We start from the raw sequence: 13,768 nt of genomic DNA, 5'->3' as shown, positions 1-13,768 counted from the left end.
GCTGAACAATGTTCACAAGTTGCTAAATAAATAACACTGCAGGTGTTGCATGAGGCATAGAAACTGGGTCTAAACTCATAGTTCAGAACAGGATGTGTAAATTTCTGAGTTCCTGAAATAAATTTACACATATTGCATTGATTACATGCAAAAGTTCCCATATTCATATTAAGCTCTAAATCCGTGGTCATTTCTTTCTTGTATGTTTTGCATAATAACCTCTTTAAATTCTTGTTGTTCCTGTATATAAACCTAGGAGTTTCCCCTACCAATCTTGCTGTTCTGTCGTCTATTGTTAACACCTGCCAATGTTCTTTTATAGTTTCTACAATTCTCTTGTTGTCATTGGTATATGTGGTAATGAATTGCATTTTTTCTTGGTATCTTGGATAAGATTTTTTATTATAGCTCCAACAACCTCTCTCTATCTGTAATGTATCAGGAGTGTCTGTTGTTCTGATTACTTGTTCTCTTATCTCTTTAACCATCCTCTTATTGTAGCCCCTCTCCATAAATAGTTTCTCCATCAGATCTGCTTGGGCTCCCAGGTCTAAATGTCCTTTGCATAACCTATTTAATCTGGTGAATTGACTTCTTACTATGCCACTAAAGACATGCCTAGGATGCATGCTATCAAAGCTAAGTAATGCATTCTTCCAGCAACTTTTTCTGTATATGCTAGATGTAATTTTCCCTTTATCCATCTTCAGATTCAAATCTAAGAAATTTATTTCAGTGTATGATGCCTCCATTGTGAATCTTAAGAAACTCGTGCTTTCTAGATATTGCAAAAAGCTCTTAAACTGTTCTCTTGTGCCTTCCCAAATTATTATTATATCATCCACAAATCTGGAATATAGGATAATTTTCTTATATAAATCATTATTAAATAGATGTTCTCTTTCCCACCAATTAACAACCAAATTCGCATAGGTATTAGCGCAGGGTGTGCCCATGGCAACACCCCACTTCTGTAAATACATTTGATTCGAAAAAGAGAAAACATTGTTAGAAAGGACTAGATCTAGTAATTGACATATTAATATGTTCTTGTTACGACTGATTTCAGGGTAAAACTGAAGCAATTCTCTAATGTACTGTATACCTTCATCATTACGGATACACGTAAATAAGCTTTGTATATCTAATGTGACAAACAAATGTTCCCCATGTATCAGTTCTACATTAAGATTATCAAGTATTTCCAACAATTGATAACTGTCCCTTAAAATAGTGGGAATCTGATTCAAAATAGGTCTCAAACTCTTTTCAAGATATAATGAAATATTTTGTGTTGCCCATCCTTCACCATCCACTATGGGCCTGATGGGGGGTGGGAGTATATCCTTATGCATTTTGGGTAAGGCCTTAATATATGGTATCCGTGGAGACTCTATAGTGAAAAAATCATATAATTCTTTATTGATCTGGCGGCATATTAACATATCATACAGCTCTTCCTTAATTCTATTCAAGATTTCAGAAAAAAATGTATCAGAAATCTCAGTATATGTGTTTGGATCACTTAGCATCAAAAGCATAGATGTATTGTACTGTTCAGTGTTAAATATCACTATGCCTCCCCCTTTGTCAGCAGGTCTGATAATAATGGAGGGTTCTTCAATCAATTTCTGTAGTGATAACCTTTCATTCGTATTCATATTGAAATACAGACATTTTCTATTCCCTTTGTAGAAATATTCATAAAAACTATTTTCACAGAGTTGGACAAAGCATTCTACATGAGCTGGTAAGGGTGGACAATACATACTTTTTCTCTTGCAACATACAGTATTACTTTCATTATCTAAAACCTTTTGCTTTTGATCATAAAACATCAATTTCAGCGCTAACTTACGACTAAAAGTCCTTATATCAATCAAAATGTCTTGTAAACAACTGGCTTGCGAAGGGACAAATGATAAGCCTCTGTTTAAGAGGCTAATTTCAGAATCACTTAATACATAACTAGATAAATTAAAAAATAAAGAAGTATCATTTACTGTCTTTGGCGTCGCCTTTGTTGCCCATTCTCTTCTGAAAATTTCCGTTTGCATTTGTCCCAGCTCCTGGATCTCTCTCTGGGTACTGTTGGTTTCCTTATGGAATAAGGTAAAAAAAGGGGGGCGACTGCATGGCTCTTCAAAATCGCTCCATTACCCGAAAAACTGGTATCTTGATTCACCTTATCTGCCTCTTGGTTGGGCAACGGAGTAGAGGCAGATGTGTGTGTCACTAAATCCACCGTGTCCGGTGGAGTAATAAAGGCACTATCAGAAGTTCTAGTGCTTGAAGTGTTGACTAAAGTGGTGTTGTGCATTCCATGTTCTTGGTTATCGGTAGTGCTATCCATAGGTTTCAGTGTTCTCTCATTGTGTATAGCTGTACCTTCATGGTTTGCGTAACGCGGCCAAATGAACACATGACCTTCTGCAAAATCGTGATGGTCACGCTGCAATTTCCGTTGTTTAACTAGTTGCAGTCTATTACTGTAGGATTCAATCTGGGTATATAAGGCATTTAATTTTCTTGTACAAAGTTCATTATTGAACGATTGGCGAATTTCATGGTTCAATTTGTTTGCATTGGCTAATAGTTCTTGTTCGAGAGGCATGAAGTGGTCTATAAGCAATTGCATGTACTTACGGCTGGTGCCTAGGTTGATTCTTCTTCTACAAAATATTAGCACAGTCATGACACCCAAAAATATTAAGATCTGATGTTGTCAATTTTCATTCATTCCTCAACAATTGGATTCATATCCAAACCTTGGATCCAACTCGACCGTTACTATAAGTCATGGCCAACTGAAATTCAAGCTCCTCCCTACCCACAATGCACCAACCCCTAACATACCTCAGATCTCATTTGCCACTTTTTGCAAATATACATGGTTAACTTTGTTCTCCAGCAAATTTAAAGATAAGTTTGATTTGAATATATTTTTTTCTTTTTTTCCTGTTGCTCCCTTTGTACAATTAGTGTATTTTTCGAATACCATTGCTGGTGATTTTTTCCTTTTAAAATCTCCATTTATTAAAAATTAAACACTTCTCTTTTCTGTAACTTTCTCCTGTTACACCATTGGTGTATTCTCTCCTACCATTGTTGGTAGTTTTTCTCATTTCCTCCTTACCCTTTATATATATAAAAATAATTTTTACTATCTTTGTTTTTTCAAAATTTCAAAAAAAAGGCTTCAAAAAGTGCAGAAAGTGTGGCCAAAAGCTACCTTATTTGGATGCTCATGATATTTGCATCTATTGTTTTGGCCCAGAGCATCTTAATGTAGAATGCAGTACTTGCAAAAACTTTAGTCCGATAGCAATAGCAGACATTAAAAAAAAGCTGGTTTAAAAGGACTTCTTTTTCATAAGCCATTGCTGGGGTTCAAGCTCCTAAGATCATTTCCAAGGAGGCTACAGTAAAAAACAGAATAACATGAAATAACAGACAAATTTAGATTTTGATAAAGTCCTGCTCTGTGAGGATGAAAGCACTAAATAAAGTGGAATAACAAGTGATTCTGCCTCATGTTTCCACCTTTTGTGAGGCTACATAAAAGTCCCCAAAGAAGCCAGGATCTTCAACTCTGTCCACAATGGAGCTGCCACAAAAGAAATTCAGGTTGGATCTGAAGCCTTCTGGCTCGAGCACTTCAACAGAATCCCCTAAAATGTCCTTGGATCGGAGTATGTCGGATCCTAAATCACTCCCTCAGACCCGATATGCTCCCTCCATAGACCCAATACTGTCTTGGTTCCCCATCTTCCTTCCTAGAGAGATGGTGCCCCAAATCACTAAATCACTGTCAGTTGTTTCATTTCGTTCTTCCAGGAGTCTCACTGAAGCCAATGTGGATAGAATGGTGAGAAAGCTTCTCTCAGCACAGATACAGATGGGGGTTCTCCCACCTTCTACCCCTTCAGGTCAGGAAGCCTTGGTCAGCTTTACCCTTCCAGTATTGGTTCCATCTCCAGTTCGACACTTTGTTTCAGAGTCCTTGGACGTGAATTTGCTGAGACCATCTAGATCGGATCTGAGGATCGTTGTGTTCTCAGATCCAAGGTTTTCTCTGACTGCCCTGGCTCCAATGAGTTTGAAAATCTTGAACATCGCACTTCTCCTTTGAAATTCTTTTTTTGCAGGTGCAAGCAACCCCCCCCCCCCTGAACCAACAAATTTATATATACCAACTCCGAGATATCCATACCTCAGAGAAAAGGGAATATTTTGGGAAATGGTTATTCGGATTTGGTATATATAAGTCTGTTATTTCAGCCATTCAGTCTGCATTTTCATAGCGGGTCCTGACATTTCAAATTGTTACAAAAGACTCGACAAAATATGAGTGAAACAATAGCCAATAACAAACTGCTGGAACTCACTTGACATAAACTGTATACCATTTTCTGTAAGCTGTTCAATGGGTAGACCATGCCTTGAGTACACTGTTTAGAACCTGGCTATGATTTACTGCCTAGTTATACTTGATACATAGATTATTTCTATGCCACAAGAGAAATAATCTACTACTATGAGGTAGTTTTTGTCTTTAAATTCAAATACGTCAGTAACTGTCTTTCACCATGGGCCTTTTGGTAATGATGTGGGAATAAGTGGCGCTTGTCTCAGTGATGGTTTATGCCCAACTCAGAAATGCAGAGCTAACGCTTGGACACCAGGTATATATATATATATATATATATATATATCTACATATATATATATATATATATATATATATATATATATCTACATATATATATATATATATATATATATATATATGTGGGTGTGTAGACAGATGTATCTATATATATATATATATATATATATATATATATATATATATATATATATATATATATATATATATATATATGTGTGTGTGTGTGTGTGTGTGTGTGTGTGTGTGTGTGTGTGTGGGGAGGGGTGTGTATACAGATGTGTATACAGATATATATATATATATGTGTGTGTGTGTGTGTGTGTGTGTGTGTGTGTGTGTGTGTGTGTGTGTGTGTATGTGTGTGTTTATATACACTATATTTTTTTCTCACTCTCTCCTATCTCCCCACAGCTGGCCATCAACTGCCTCCAGCTCCTCTCCTCATTCATCAGGTCTACAAAACCTACCTTAGCCTCTCCTGGGCTCAATCTAACCCATGTCCAAGGCCAGTGAGGAAGTAGAGGTTGCTAGGTCAGACATAATTCTGTTGCAAAGGAGTGTGCCTTAACCTCCACCACCCCCCTGTTGCTGCTGTGTGAGCTCTGCTGCCTATGGGAGGTCCATGTGCACTTCTGCACATGCACAGTCACATGACCAAGTGGTATACCACTTGCAGCATGAACCTCACAAGGTTCATAATGTTGCTACTGCAATGAGCCTAGGCAGTCCCTACCAGAATCATACCTCTCAACTGTACAGATTTTTGCAGAATGTCCACATTTTTCCTCAAATATTTAGTCTGTTCATCATACACTGCCTGTTCTAATACTATTAATATTTTCAGGAGTTTGAACCATCACAGGACTTCCCAAATTAGCTTTCTTGGGACTTTGTCATATGCTTTCTCCAAGTCTAGGAAGGTCCATTTGAGCTCTTTCCTCATGTCTAGATTCTCCACTATCTGTTTCACTGCAAACATTGAGTCAATTGTGCTGTATCTTGATTTGAATCTGAAGTGGTCATCTCCTATCTTACATTCTATGTGTATTCATTTATCCATCACCTTCTCCAGCACTTTCATGTTGATTTATACATGAAAGATCCTACATTACTATTTCTGGGTATCCAAAATCTATTTCAAGTGGAAGTTATTTTAATTGTAAGACCATGTGGGTAATTTATGTTGCTAAGTGTATATCTTGCAATACTTTTTGTCAGGAACACTGAAAGGCATTGAGAAAAAAGAACTTCTGAACACACAGTATTTCTAAAAAACAATAAAAAATAATGCCTTTTAGAAACATTTCCTTATTTGTAAGAATTTTAAGAAATTTTGGATAAATAAAGAGGTAATGTGTCAGGTGGGGGAATATGGGGGTGTTTGAGTTATAGACATGGCTGGTTTAATATGCATGCAAATATATATAATATAAATTAAGGCTGTTTTCAGCATGTAGTTATATTTAATAAAGTATACTTATTAATAACTGTTTTAAGGCAATGATAATGGCGTATTTTTATACATTATGAATGGGTCACATGAGCTTAGAAGTATATCACTTGACTGTATCTATGCTTTTTACATGGTGTGCTGGTCAGTTTATGTTTATTCTAATGACTTTATCATTGTGTAGATGAAAGTGCTAAATAATCAGTTTTATTCTCTTTTGAGAATGACAGTGGTTTGATTCCTGTATATTGCCCACATTTTGAATGTACCCTTTGTTCTTGTATACTAGTATTAGAATGCCTATTCTCCAATCATCTGGAAAATGCCTTTCTCTCCATATTGTAAAGTGCATCTTAAGGAGCCATTTCTCCCATAACTCACCAAACTCTTAATCATATCTGCTGTGACCTCATCTGACCCTGCTGCGTTCCCTGACCTAATTTTCCTTAGTGCTGGTCTTACTTCGATGGTGGGTACTCCGTCTTCTTCATCATTGCCTGACCATGGATTAGTATAGCTTCTGTAGAGTTTTCTTCATTCAGCAGCTGTTGAAAATACTTCTTTTATTTGCCTTTAATATTTTCTGGACCTGCGAGCAGATTATTCGTGTCATCCCTTATGAAGGGTGTGTGACTATCTTCTTTATCTTTGTCTTTGCCTTGCAACATGAGTCATTTTCCATAAGCTGGTAGAGCTTCTCTGACACCTTACTATTTGCTACTATAACTGCTCTCTTAGCTTCTTTGTAGCTAGCCAGTATTCATCCCTTAGCCAGGTGCATATTTCCCATCTCCCACTTCTTCCTGCGCGCCTTTCTTTTTATAACTTACTGGACTTCTGCATTCCACCATCAACTTTATTATGTACCTTATAGGTCAGAGTAGACTGACTTTGCCCACACAGCTGTTTTATAGTCTTTATACATACGGTTTTAAAGTACTGCAATTCTTAAGTCCACCTGTTTCCTCTTCTTTCTAAGATACTAGTGCCCAAGTATTTCCTTGAAATCCTGTCCTTTCACTCCAATGTTCAGGTCTTCAGCTTAGTCTTTGTTGACTTTAGAACCTTCTCTGACCACTGCTTACAGCTGATTGTGACCAGTGGTTCATACTGGGGGCAAAAAGTTTCCCCGGCTATGATTTTGTGATCTCTAATTCTACCTCTGTGCCCATTCCTGGCTAGGAGGAAGTCTACCAGAGTTGCTCATTGTCTATTCTACTATGTGATCTTACAACAATCGTTCCTGGTGAATCATGTATTGGCCACCAACAAGTCATTTGCCAGACAAAAGTCTAGAATGGCCTTTCCTTCATTATTCCTGTTGCCTCACAGAGTCCTTATATCCTGTTCTGAACATCCAGATATGAGCATTCGGGTCCCCCACTGCTTTTACTGCCTGAATGTGCTCTTTTTCTCACCATCACAACCCTGCTGTGGAGCATAGGGTGAAATAGTGAATGCTTTCCTGTCTTTACAATGGAATCTGAATGTTGTGAGTCTATCAGTCATTTTGATGACATGCCTCACTTTCTTCAGGAGACTGTCTCTCTCCCTCATTGCAATTCCCTCATGTGTTTCTAGTCTGTCCTCCCTTGAGTAGTAAACTGTGTATCCCAAGCTAAATGACATGGTTGCACTGCCCTTCTACCGTGTCTTCTGGATACACAGGCTGTCTAACCTCCTCCTTAGCATTATGTTACATGTTATGTTACAGTCTGTTCTGAAATTTACTGTCGTTTATGATAACTTTTGTAGTCTTCTCTTTTCTGGAGCTTTTCTCCCTGGGCCTCAACTAAAATGGGATTTAGCTCAGCTGGAAAATCAGGGTAAATAAATAAATAAAATGTCCATTTCCAAGCTACATTCTGTCAGGGAGCCAATATTCAGTGTAGCAATCCTTAGTTTCTTTTTGGCAGGTTAATTGATTGTATGTCTAGCTTTTGCTCAGCTCAGCTATCCTAGCCTGAGTAACTGGCTACCAGCTAGCCAGTAGCTTATTGACCTAGGGCTGCTGGGCTTTATGGTGGGCACACACTAGCCAATAGGGGGGACATAGATCCCACAGGCCCCACCCACTGTTAGCCAGTGGCGACTGGTGACCTCAAATTAAAGGGGGGCTGCAGGAGTCAGTTGAATGGGTGGGGTCAATTAGAAGGGGTGTGGCCAACCAGAAAGGGGTGGAGCTATGCTCAAAACCACAACAACTGGAACTTTAATTAAAAACGCTGCCTTGGGTGCCAAACCATCATTACGAGAGTCCAATCAAGACAAAATGAAGTGTAGAAGAAAAAAATATTTCAATGCATTGGCTACATGAAAACTTGAACCACAAAACGGGGACTCAACTGACTATGAAAACCAACCAAAAAATACAGAAAGTCAGTACGAGGAAAACCGCAACTACGCAAACACGATAAGCTGCTAAAACTCTTCTTTATTAACGTTATCACAATGCACATTAACATTTTTGTCATTCCACTTGCTTGACTTTATCAGATGAAAACTTACTTAATATCTAGATGGAAACACAAAGGTTGTGAGGCATGAAAAAATAAATTGCTTTTTAAATACATTACTGGAATGCCCGTCAAAATCAAGTATAAAATAAAACAAGCAGCACTCAGCTCAAACCACTTCTCCTTGCACTGCAGTTCTAATTATAAAATATATTCAGCTTTATAAAATTACCAAGTAACATGCTGAAAGTAGCAATCTCTGTGATACCCCCACTTGTAAAAATGTTTCTTATCCCAAAAAGACCGGCTGCCTGTCAACAACTATCTACTTGTTTCATGGGGAACACATGATCAAAGTAAAAAATGAACAGCGAGCAAGAAACAAGCTCAAGATAAATTGCTTAAAGGATTACTGCACAGGTTATGGACCACACATGATAGATTGGCATTCTGTTTAGTTTACGGGTAAAGCCTGCAAAGATAACTGCAAGTCTCCAACAAATGTAATGAGCTTCAGAAAATACTGTAATCCTGTCCTTTATTTCAAATACTGTCATATGCATTTCAATACCTAAGGCTTATAAGTTATCTAGTTATGTAAATATTCTCCGCATGGCAACAATGAAAAGGCTTTCAGTGTTGGTAATTCTTTAACAGTTGTTGTGTCTTTCAGCTTTTTCCCGGTTAGGGGTCGCCACAGCAGAACTCCGATCCGCTAATGATTGGTAGTTGATTTTTACATGCCGAGTTACCAGCCCTGATCCACAACCTTCAACCAAGGTATGCCCATTCACGTATGTCTGCATGCAGAAGACGCTCTAGCTGAGAATCGAACCAGACAGCATCTTACTGTGAGGCGACAACGCTACCACAGCACCACCACTGCGGGTACTTATTAAAGCTTACTTGCATCTTATAATCTCTGACAAGCTTACCTGATGGTCAATAAAGCATTGCTACTTTAATACAGAGCAACAGGGCACTGCAACAGCATGCATTTTCTAAATAATAAGAAGCATAAATCAACAGTATAAAACTATGACAGAAAACCAGAACATTCTGCAAAATCAAGGACAGATGAAAAGCCATGGTCGTACTTGTGGTCTACCTTGGATGGGGGAATACTCTGCACACTTACACTGCATAACTGCTCCTTGCTTTGCTTGGACACATCCAGAGCCACTACAATGGGGAGTGGGGTGCAACAAGTAGGTCACAGTTTGAAATGTCTCTGGCTGATGGTGATAGCTCTGACACTCATACCTCTCAAACTCAGAGCAAGAAATCTGGACAAAGCCATACATAGAAGTGGGACACAGGCCCAAAAATAAAGACAATGTTTAAATATTGCTCTTATAAACTTCGAAAGATAATAGAATAGTAGTAGGTCTTGCATTAGTATGAATTTTTGAAGGGTATGAAATCTGAAACACAAATGTCTGCCATTATTTTCTAACTTCAGTCTTTAATGATTTGCTACTAATTTGCCAGAAAACCACAATTTTATGAAAAACAGACCAAAAATGTTATGCAAAAATATAAAATTGCCACACAATACAGCTGGGAACCTGTCAAAGAAGGAACACCTTTTTAAAATTAGTACTGTTAACTTGAGTAGTTGACAAAATAAGATCATCTACATGCATTTCTGAAATAAAGGTAATCTATAACTCTGATCATTACAGTTATTTATAATTGTAAACCCTCCATGTTTTCTTCTAAAATTGCCATTTTACAGAGGGATTATTAGGGAGAGAGCAACATTTTGAGCCAAAATTGGGGACAGTTGAGAGGTTTGGATATTCCTAATTCTATAAAGCGATTTATTTGCACGTACCTCTCAGCCTCTTAATGCAGGAAATCTGGACAAGGCCAAATATATTGGGGGAACATGCAAACAGTACTAAAAGTTGTTCTTGTATAAACTTAAGACAGTTGACAGAATAACAGGTCTTGCTTTAGCATGCATTTTTCTGAAGGTTATGACATCTGAAACTCAATGTCTGTCATTATTTAGTGACTTCATTCCTAAATGATTTGGCAGAAAACCACAAATTTTATGAGGAACAAACCAAAAATAAGAAGCAAAAATCTATTCATTCTGCAAAATTCTGGACAGTTGAGAGGTATAGTTTAGCAGGGGCTGTCTGAGTTTGCTGCCCTTCCCCCTTCACAAAATCAGGGTCGAATGGAGCATCCACCCTGCAACCATTCCAATGTCCCATTCCCTGGTTATGTTGCCCTATTTGCCATAAACACTGTAATGTGCATACTGCTTTACTTCTGCGATATGGATTTCATTTGAAAGTTTTATTTTATATTTTACAGCATAAACCCTAATAGATATCTGCTAAACAAAGCAATGCAGTCTCACAATGAAAATAGACTTAGGATTAAAACTTCTCTGCCCTTGAAACTCACATTCATTGAAACAGCATTGAAACCCACATTCAAAGAAAATACATTTTGCCAGTGGCAGATAAAGATTAATTTTGGGCTGTTTTCAAATCATAGGCCCCTTGAACACTAAACATACACATGCTCTTTGATACACCTTCCTGACTATATCTAATTATATTCCTTGTACAATACAGTACAGTTGTTAGAGGGCATTTTAAATTTATTGTTTTGAACATTTTTCCAGTAAACAATGAAACAAAATGCATGCGCCAATAATGACAAAACTGCCCAATTCAGAACATTTCCATCATAAAAGTCTACTCAAACTTCAACAGTCCACCCGTATCAGTAAATATGCACAATCTCTGAAGAAGTAAAAGCCATCTAAATAATTCCACATTAAAGAAATCTGTTAACAAATGAAGAGCTTACTGCTAGCAAACAACTTTATATGTAATTGTTTCATCTACAAATAAAGTGCCTGTTGCCCTTGAGGAATAAATTGCTTATGTTGCATTAAAAAAATTATAACGCTAGTAATATCGCAATAGGGAATGGATGGCAAACTGATAACAGGTTCATAGTTACTAGGTATCTTCAACAAAGAGGACTACAACATCCATCCCCTTTAGAACAGAGTACAGTATCAGCAATGGATCTACCTACTGTGGGAGTAGAACCTACAGCCTTCTGCATCAAAAGCAAGTACATTACCTGTTGTGTTATTTACAATGTAAGCAGACTCAGCATAAGCAGCACTAAACGTTTGTTCCCCTGCAGCTCTCAGCTCCTTGTAAAATCTACTCGACACTCAGCTCTATCTCTGAACTTTGCAGCACAAGAAATCTGGACAAAGCCAAAATTTATTTGGGGGAGGCAAAAGCCCAAAAACCAGGGACACATTATAAACATTGCTTGTATAATGTTGGAAAGTTGCTAGAATAAAATGCTGTGTTACCACCATACATTTCACTGCCAAGTATTGAACCCAGGTCCTTGTGCAAAACAGCAAGAGCAACATACCACTATGCCAAATCATCTATTTTTATGAAAGAAAGGAAGACTGAATCTTAAATGGCTACCATTTAGTGAATTCAGTTCACACCATAGCTGTCAACATCTTAGCACAAAACACCTGAACAAAGCCAATAATGGGGGAATACAGCCCCCAAAAACATTCAATGAGTTCAGTTATCACCATAGCTCTCAACCTTGGCACAAAAATCCTGGATGAAGCCAATAATGGGGGAATATAGTCCAAAAAATAGGGACAAATATCCACTGAGGACACCAGAGCAAACCCACACAAACGCCAGGAGGACATGCAGACTCCACACAGAAGGCACCCCAGCCAAGAATCAAACCAGACAACCCATAGCTGTCAGGCAACACTGCTACCAATGCACAACTGCACTACTGTCTGTTTTAAGTAACAAAAATACAGAAACCACAGATTTTATGAGGAACAGAACAAATATGAGGCAAAAATCTGCAAATGTTTTAGAAATGGTGGTGGGTAGGGAATTCAGGCTCTTGTCACTTGGGGCCAAGGTACAGGGTTCAAGCCTTATTCTCTACCCACCACCATGAAGCAACTGGGGCATTTCATACACACACACACACACACACACACACACACACACACACACACACACACACACACACACTGCCATTGCAATGATTACCACCTACCTGTCTCCAGAACAGCCTGCCATGCATGCGATCCTGTATGCTGCAGCTGTGGCCTCCCACTATTTTCCCGATCGGTCCTCCATACTGGCCTGACAAAATTTGATCCTGTACTCAGCAGCCCGATCAGTCCTTCATACTAGCCCGCGCATGCTGTGGTCTCAGTCTCCCATGAGTGGAGCCTCCTGCTATTAGTCCAGCCTGTGGGTGATGCAGTCTGGTGACCTTCCAGTTTGTGGAGTCATCACTGCACAGAGCTCTGGGTTGGAAGGGTGGAGTTAACTCCCTTCCCTATCTGGACTGCCTAACTGAGCAGTCTGGAGCTCAGGAATGCCTGAGAATGTGGAGTCCAAAATATTTTTTTATTTTTATATGTTCTACGGTGGGGGGACTGGGGACTTTATTTTATGCATTCTACAGGTGGCGGACCCATTTACAGGTGGGAGGGCTGCAGTCCCATAGCATGAGCCGCCTCTGCTGCTAGCACAGGTCCCTGGCAGAGGTCAGAGTAGTCTGGGTCCACATTCCACTTAGCACTGACAAATAGCCAATTTAGCAACATTAATCAATGAGACCAAGTCAGCTATAGCCAATTTTTAAACTGCTGAGTGTCTAGTTCAGCAAGCAATATGTGATCCATTTTCACCTACCTACATGATACAGCACAAGACAGTGGTTGGTCTACACAACTCTTGCTCTGATAGGCACCACTTATAGTTGGTGCTGCTGCCCATGGCCCCACAGAATTTTAGGTGTACTTAGTTGGCATACCTCTCAAGTTCAGTTGGGGATGTTGGATTTGAACCCAATGCCTTCCATCGTTGAGGTGTAAACACCTGGCATGTTTTTGGGAGATGGGAGAAATCCCAACAGTCATGGGCACAGCATGAAAACTTCACACAGACAGTGACCAATGATAAGGATCAAACCTAGTACCTTGTGTCTGGGAGGCAAATAACTTAGCCATCATGCCAACCATGCCCTTACTAAGGTAGAAATTAAACTCCTCATGGTGAAAGAGTTCAACATTGTTATTCAGTTATCCTCCTCCTTGATCTCACAGTAACATTTGATGACTTCCTGGACCTATGTATGCATGAA

General features: G+C 38.8%; 1 protein-coding gene across 1 annotated transcript in view; it reads right to left on the bottom strand.

The window, feature by feature from the left end:
• The window catches only part of LOC122802426 (guanylate cyclase soluble subunit beta-2-like), an 866,018-nt gene that overhangs the window by 538,264 nt on the left and 313,986 nt on the right, over window positions 1–13,768 (bottom strand). The gene's annotated exons all lie outside the window — the stretch shown is intronic.

This window comes from Protopterus annectens, chromosome 5.part0, assembly GCF_019279795.1.
Source record: "Protopterus annectens isolate FY-2018-M chromosome 5.part0, PAN1.0, whole genome shotgun sequence".
Taxonomy (NCBI): domain Eukaryota; kingdom Metazoa; phylum Chordata; order Ceratodontiformes; family Protopteridae; genus Protopterus; species Protopterus annectens.
The sequence above is the reverse complement of the archived record's forward strand: the minus strand, read 5'-3'. Positions and strand labels throughout refer to the sequence as shown.